The sequence below is a fragment of the Neovison vison genome, chromosome 8 (genome assembly GCF_020171115.1).
Source record: "Neovison vison isolate M4711 chromosome 8, ASM_NN_V1, whole genome shotgun sequence".
Lineage (NCBI taxonomy): Eukaryota > Metazoa > Chordata > Mammalia > Carnivora > Mustelidae > Neogale > Neogale vison.
This window is the reverse complement of record NC_058098.1, coordinates 84,532,818-84,540,694: the sequence shown is the minus strand read 5'-3', so window position 1 is coordinate 84,540,694 and position 7,877 is coordinate 84,532,818.

The window sequence follows — 7,877 nt, the reverse complement described above, 5'->3', positions numbered from 1 at the left end:
CTCTGCCATGAACAAGCTGAATGCAATCACAGAAACTGCAGACAAAAGAGCTTTTGATGACAGATATTACTGAAGCCTGGTGCCTTCAAAGGCATTCCAGGAAAAGTGAAGGAATAATTGTGACAAATAATAACTCATGCTTCTTCCAGGATGTTACTCATTGGGCCAATGGATCACTTGAGAAATATGTCAGTGAGTCAGTTCATACTCAATTTGGCAAAAAGATGCCAGGTCCCTAAGCTCTTTGCATTGAACAAATGGATACATTAACCAAATAGATACATTCTCTGGGACAAGTGAAGGCATGAGAACTTTGATAATAAGCAGTTTGCTCCTTTAGTATCCCCATCCACCACCCCATGCCATATATCTGAGCAAAATGAAATTATCAAGGCTAATGAAGAAAATCTTGAGTACATCTTTCAAAAAGATAAAGTACCTAAGGGAAGGAGAAAGGCAGAAACACCAGTAGAAAGTCTAATAATTCACCAAACATTTAAAACAACATGAACTTATAGGTATTGCAACTTATATATCATATATCAAAGGCCAGTTAAAATAATAATGGTTACAAACAAAAAGGAGGTTGGAACAGATGGTCTAAGGTCTTTTATTTGAAATTCCATGACGAAAGGACTATGTGGATTTTTGTAGGTCAAGGGCCAAATGTGGCCACTGATTAAATTCATCCTATGATAATGGCGTTGATATTCTTTTTTTTTTTTTTTACTGTGTCATGCATTCATATGAGTTTATTAAAATATACAGTTTAAAGGCAAATGAAACCCAATACTCATGTACTTACTGTCCAGGCTAGTCTAAGAATAAAATATTAACAACACCTCATAGCCCCCTGAGCCTATGACCATTGCATCTTTCTCTACTTACTCCCCATTAATGGCCACCTAAAGGTTGCTACCAGTTCACACTTAGATATAATATATTTTAATTGTATATATGTAATATAAATAATATATAATTTTCCCCAGCTTTCTTTATGGCTTTACCACCTATGACTCTATGCCCATACAACATATTGTTTAGTTTTGAAAATTTAATACTTGCATAAAAAAGATCAGAGTTAAGCTATTAATTGAAAATTCAGGGATAAATGCAACATTATCCCTTAGTGTCAGCGCCCTTGAGAGTTTGCAAGAACCTTCTTCTGGGGAAGTCAGTGAGCAAGGCTGGAAGCTAGTCCTTGCAGACACAAGGCTCTGCACAGTCAGGGCATGTTGCAAGGCCTTCGGGTGAGCCTGATACTGACATCAGGCAGAAATATGTGAGAGGGAATGGGATGCTCTCTATTTTCTACCTTACCTCCAGCTCTCAGATAGAAGGCTAAACAGAAAGTTTGGTGATATGAAATGAGTATCCTTAGGTGATCCAGATAGCAAGGCATGGAAAAGAGAGCAGGAACTTTATCAACAAATGGTCATAACACAGATTAGAATCTAAGCAATGTTCATTCAAGCATTCTGTCTTGAGGTTGGAGAAGAGGGTAAAATAACAGCGGAAACTTGACTATCTCTAGAGTCTCATGTTTATCTCTGGGTTAGTTGTCCTCTCTATCTATTGATAGCTGTCCTAGAATCTCCGTTCACTCTCTTCATGAGAATCTCCTTTGCCTTCCTCCTGAGTAGGATCACCCGTTTCTTGTATTCTGGACTGGAACACATAATTTGTGGGGTCCAGTGAAAAGTGAAAATGCAAAGTCCCTTGTTAAAAAATTATTGAGAATTTCAAGATGGTGACAGCAGAACATCAAAAAAGTTTGGGACCCTTCTATGTGTGGGACCTATGCAACAGCATAGGCTGATGCCAGTAATACCAGCCCTGCCTATATGCTATGTTTTCTTCTTTCCCAATTTTTTCTCTTATTCTAAGACAGCACATTCCCTGATAGTCTTTTTGTATGAATGTATGGGAAATAAGCTTTTAAGACTCGCATGTCTGAAAATGTCTTTGCTCTCTCTTCATACTTGAATGTAAGCCACTTTATTATACAACACTGTATTCTCAATGTTGCTCCCTGGAGTTGTGTAATACAGTAGGCCTGCTTGATTGATGGCTTGGCTGGGTATAAAATTCTAGATTGGAAACAATTTTTCTTCAGAACTTTTAAAGATATTTCTCCTTTGTCTTATTTATAGTGTCACTGTGGAGAGGTCTGAAGTTATTTGGGTTCTTAATTCCCTTTATGTGACCTGCCTATTCCTCTCTAGAAGTTTATATAAATTCTCTGTGCCCCAGAGTTCTGAAATATTACAATGTGCCATTGTGAGGGCCTGTTTTCATTCACTGTGCTTGGGACTCTATAGGCCCTCTTGATCTGACAACTCAGGTTCTTCAGTTGGGAGAAATTTTCTTAAATTATTTTATTGGTATTTTTCTCTGCTCCATTTATGTTGTTCTCTCTTTCTGGAGCTTTTATTATTTGGATGGTGAGCCTTCTAGAACAGAACTCTCTCTCACTCCTTTACTCTTTCCTCTTTGTTTACTCTGTTCTACTCTCTGAGAAAATTTTTACTCTTACATTCTGGCTATTCTGCCTTTTTATTTCATGATTATAGCTTTCATTTCTAAGAACTCTTTTTATTCTCTAAATGTGCCTCTTTTGGGGCATCTGGGTGGCTCAGTTGGTTAGGCATCTGCCTTTGCTTGGGTCATGATCCAGGAGTCCTCGGATGGGCTCTCTGCTTGGCAGGTAGCCTGTTTCTCTCTCTCCCTCTGCTTCTCCCCCTGCTTGTACTTGCTCTATCAAATAAATAAATAAACTCTTTTTAAAAATGTTCCTCTCTTATAAGGTCCTATTATTGTTTCATATATGTGGTGTTCTCTTATCTGAAGATATAGGAATTCTTTGTTTGTTTTGTTGTCCCCTCCCAGCATAATCACTGTTGCTCCATGTTGCCTTTTCTTTTTCTTTTTTTGTGTTTATTTGGATCACTATCTTTTTTGTTGGGGACTGTCCTCGGATATCTGATAATCCTTATTCTTCAGCTCTTAATTAATAATAAATAATGGGGAACTAAAAAACTGAACAAGTGGGTAGGTTTACTGACTTTGAACTTTATTCTAAGGTGACCTGAGTGGGCTCTTTCAGTATTCAACATTGAAGTCAGTATTTTTACATTTTCTTCTTGTTCTGGCCAGATTCCCAGAAAAGAATATTCCTGTCTCCTCCCTGGTGAAGGAGAGCCTGGCTGAGATACAAGTGAGCAAAGAAGTCTGGAGAGTCAGAATATATGAGCTCATTTTCCCCTCAATAAGAAGTCTTGCTCTCAACTGCGCTTGGCATCCCTCAGTCTCAGACCATCTATATTCCTCTCTACAGAGACAAAACCTCCAGATTATCAGCATGGGCAAAGGACAGTCATCTGGTATCATAAAGAGGGAAAAGGCAGTTAGGAATGCAATTGCTTCTTAGGTAGCTTTTTCTTCCTTATTTGAGGTCTACCCTTTATCCCAGTCCTAGGCATACCTGATGCTGCAAATTCCTGAGCCTCCTGAAGATTCTACAGTTCGAAGCCAACCTTCTTGGAGATGTTGTTAAATCAGTTACTACTTGTTCATATACTTTCCAGCTTCCAAAATTTTGTTGCTCTTACCATCTCTCTTATTTTCCCTGTACTTGTATGTTTATATCTTTGGTAAAGAATCTCTTCAACGTGGTGCACCTGGGTGGCTCAGTGGGTTAAAGCCTCTGCCTTCGGCTCAGGTCATGATCTCAGGGTTCTGGGATCGAGCCCCGCATCGGGCTCTCTGCTCAGCAGGGAGCCTGCTTCCTCCTCTCTTTCTCTGCCTGCTTGTGATCTCTGACTGTCAAATAAATAAAATCTTAAAAAAAAAAAAAAGAATCTCTTCAATGTAAGCTATAGGATGCTTTAGGAGGAAACTTCAAATGAATTTAGATGCATGCATTCAATTCACCATTTACACTCAGAACACCACCTTCTTTTTCTTTTTCTTTTTTTTTTCAGGTTTGTTTATTTGTTTTAAAGTAAGCTCTGTGGCCCAACATGGGGCTTGAACTCATAACCCTGGGATCAAGTGTCGCATGCTCTGCCAACTGAGCCAGCCAGGCACCCGCCATGATCCCACTTTCTTTGAACAGCCTTTTCAGAACTTACTGTACTTTGTTTTTACTTATTCGAATGTATTGATGATGGAGCTGGTACATCAGCATGGCAACGACAGCTAAGCTTCAAATCCCAGGCATGGCTTTGGCTAGTGGCCAAATGCAGGAAACACTGACAGCATCCTCTTTTCCCGCACCTCCCCAGCTTAGCCACTCAGGAGCCAACATGTTCCTACATAATCTCACATGCAGGTTAGAGTTGATTGGCTTAGGGAAATCCAACCTAAGTTAGACCAATAACTCACTTCTCTGAGATTCTTGGATATCAGATAGAGAAAACATCCTTTGTGGAAAACTCTAAAATGTAAGTTCCTCCCCTCCTGCAACCTAAATTTTGTTGCTGGGTCAAATTTACCTGCACCAGTCTTTTTTCAAGATGTATGATCTCCTAGAGAGGCAAATTGCTTTGCCTTTCACCATTGCAATCCAAAGCCCCTTCCTCCTGCCCACCTGAAGTCCCACACCTCCAGCATGGAACTGGAGCATGAAGAGAGGGAACTCCAGAAGAGCCCAGACTACTGGGGGACAATTGGGAGTTCAGAGCTCTCATCGCCTATAATGCTGATGATTTAGGAGACAGTACACCTTTTTTTCCCCCTCAAGGGAAGTGGAGTTTAAAATTGTTTTAGTATTAAAATGCAAATTTCACTAGTAATTAAAATTTTTCTCTCAGGAAACTCAGTGCAATAAAAAAGTTAGTGACTTTGGATCCAAAAAGTTTTGAGATCTATGTTCTAATGCTGTGACTTTGGGCACGTTATTTGATCTCTTTTCCCTCAGTTTCTTCCTATGTGAAATGGGATTAAAAGCACAGGGATTTAAAAGGACACAGTTTAAAAGGTGCCTGGCATGTGGTTAAGTTCTGTAAATGTACAGTCTTCCCCATTTTCCTCATCTGTTAGCAAGAGCACTAAGATAACAGATATTCTGTTTGGTAAATATTCCCAAGAGTGTTAAAGGAGGACACAACAGCAAAGGCAAAATGATCTACCTGAGGCTTGGGGGACCTGTGAAAAGGCTAATCCTAATAGATATTTCAAAACGGGGCACCAGGCTGCCTCAGCCAGTAGAGCACACGATCCTTGATCTCAGAGTTGTAAATTCGAGCCTCACATTGGGTGTAGAGATTACTTAAAAATAAAATCTTAAAACAAACAAACAAAAAAGGAACTGAAAACCCCCTGTATTTGTCAGGCATGGTGGAGCATGGATGTTTAACTTGGACATTTTTTTTTTTTTTACCTGTTTGTTTATTTTAACCATGAAGTCCTTGATCCAAATGCATACGAAATATAACAAACACATGATACCAATATTATTCTGGTAACATTTTTTGATCCCCTTGACACTTTTCCCAGAAAAACACGTGTGTGTATTTGTACTCATACAACTACACTCTGCAGGTGTTTGCCTATCTCCTAAGCCAAGAACATCCCGTGAATAAGAGACACTTTGCACGGCAGTCCTCCTTGACACCCCCATACCACCTGCTGCCCAGCAAGGAGACTGGCAAGCCCCCCTGGACACCTGGGGGTGAAGCTGTGGTGGGGATGGAGCTGGGAGCGGGAATGCAGGTCAGTGCAACCTCCAGCTGCTCCCATATCCTCACAGAGCATGTAGTACTGGGGTGAGTCGCCCAGGCCAAGCTGTGCTGGGGACACAGGGTGTGGGCAGTGCCCCAGAGCATGGAGGCTCCCACCGCCTAGTGTCCTGGCCAAAGAGGAGGGGAGAGGAGAGAGAGCAGGAGGAAAAGTAGAGAGAACACCACTTTCAGAACTGCTAGAAGATAGCAACCTTACCTCCCCACCTCAGGGACAAGATTTTTCACCAGAACCTGAATGATTTCCTCCCTCCTCTGGGAGAAGTGTCCTGCCAGGTCTAGCTGAGGGGCCTCTAGGGCTGGCAGGGATAGGAAAAGAGCTGAGAACCCCCGTATTTGTCAGGCATAGTGGAAGGAGTTTTAACATGGACTTGAAACTGCCAAGTCCTGATCCCAGTGTATTTGAAATAGAACCTAACACGTAACAGCAGTATTAGGTAACGGTTTTTGGAGTCACTGATTTCTTTGACACCTGCTCCATGGTCCATGCCCACCATGGAGATAGTGGACCTTGAGCGGTGGGTGGAACCAGCCTCACCAAGCGCTGGAATAACCCCCAAAGACTGCCAGGGTGCAGCAGGGCTGGGTGGATTTGGCGACCCAGGCCAGCAACTTTGAAGCCTTTGGGGGTATGTTTGAGGTCCAGACTCCTGTCAGAGTCAGGGCTGAACTGGCCTCCTGGGGGTGAGAGCAAGGAGGGGCATGCTCCACTATATAGGGGATGTGGGCTGGTGGCTGTCGTCCCTCTACATGGCCCCCAGCCCTGGATCTAAAGGGAGAATGCAGACCAACTTTTAATTCTGCAAGCTATTCAGCGTACAAGGGCCCAAAACAGACACCTCAGGCTACCTGCACTAATAAGTAACAACTTCCTCCCTAAGTCTTTTGAGGGTACAGAGTGGAATATTCAAAAGCAAGATAAAAGATAAAGGTTACACTGTGTTCTTAGAATTAACTTACTTATCCTCATTTTACCCTCACACCCACAGAAATGGGTGTTTTTACCTCCCCTCTCACAAAGGAAGAAACTGGCTCTGAGATGGCTCAAGGTCACATAGTTAATAAGTGACAGAATCAAGGTCTGAGCTAGGTCTGACCCGGGACTGGTAGCCTTTAGTACTGCACTCCCAGCTCCCAGGAGAGGCAGGTGGATCTTCATCAGGCTGAGTGAAAAGAAACTCGTCTCTCAGCAGATGAAGGTGCCACTGCCAAGGGATCTGGGAAAACCACTGCCTTCCCTTCGTTTCTAACCACAAGGATGTCTTTGCTCTGAACAGCTTATGAAACCCCCGCCTTTATGAAATGGCTTGCTGAATTTAAGACTGCGGACTGTGAAACTTGACCTTTTTTTCCTTTTTTGAGTTTAACTGGACCTATGATATGCCTAACTGGCCCATGTTCAGACCGAGTGACCCAACCAGATAAACTGACACATGGTGCCCAGTTCCTTCCAATAAATGCATCCTTTCATGTTGGTATGGCCATTTAACCATCAACTGTCCAGCCTCTCTATAGGTACTCAGAGAATAGCTCTGCCTTTCCCCACACCCATCTATTTTCTTCTCTGCCCATTATTTTTTTCAAACATGGTTAAGATCCACTTACTCCTTTGCTTAAAAATCCCCCATGATCTCCCACCTGTCTACAAGGATAAAGACAAGACTCATCACAAGAGGCTCCTTCCTGTCCTGGCAGCTCTTAAATTTGAAGACAAAGTGAAATTCCAAAGTACAGCCAAGTGTTCTCCAGGGCTGCAAGTATATTGAGTCGTGCCCTCAGATCCTACATGAGTATAATCAGAGTGTAAAGTGTAAGTAGTGAAGTGTAATTAGTAAATAAAATCTTTCATTCAGTCCATACCAACCCTACAGAGTTTGGTACTCAGAGAAATGCGGGCTACTCAGAGCAAAGGGCTCAGAGTTTTCTTTTCTTATAACTTACTCCTATCTCTTCTGAAAAACAAGCCTGGGAAGGTTTAGAGAAAAGTTAGATAATTGGAAATAGAAAAAACAGGATCAAAGGGAAAGGGAAAAGCAAATATTCTAGGTCTTAATCTTTATGCTTCAGAATTGACTCTGGATTTCCTGGTAGGCAGGGCAAAATGGGAAGCAGAGTATATTATTTGAATTTTATTGA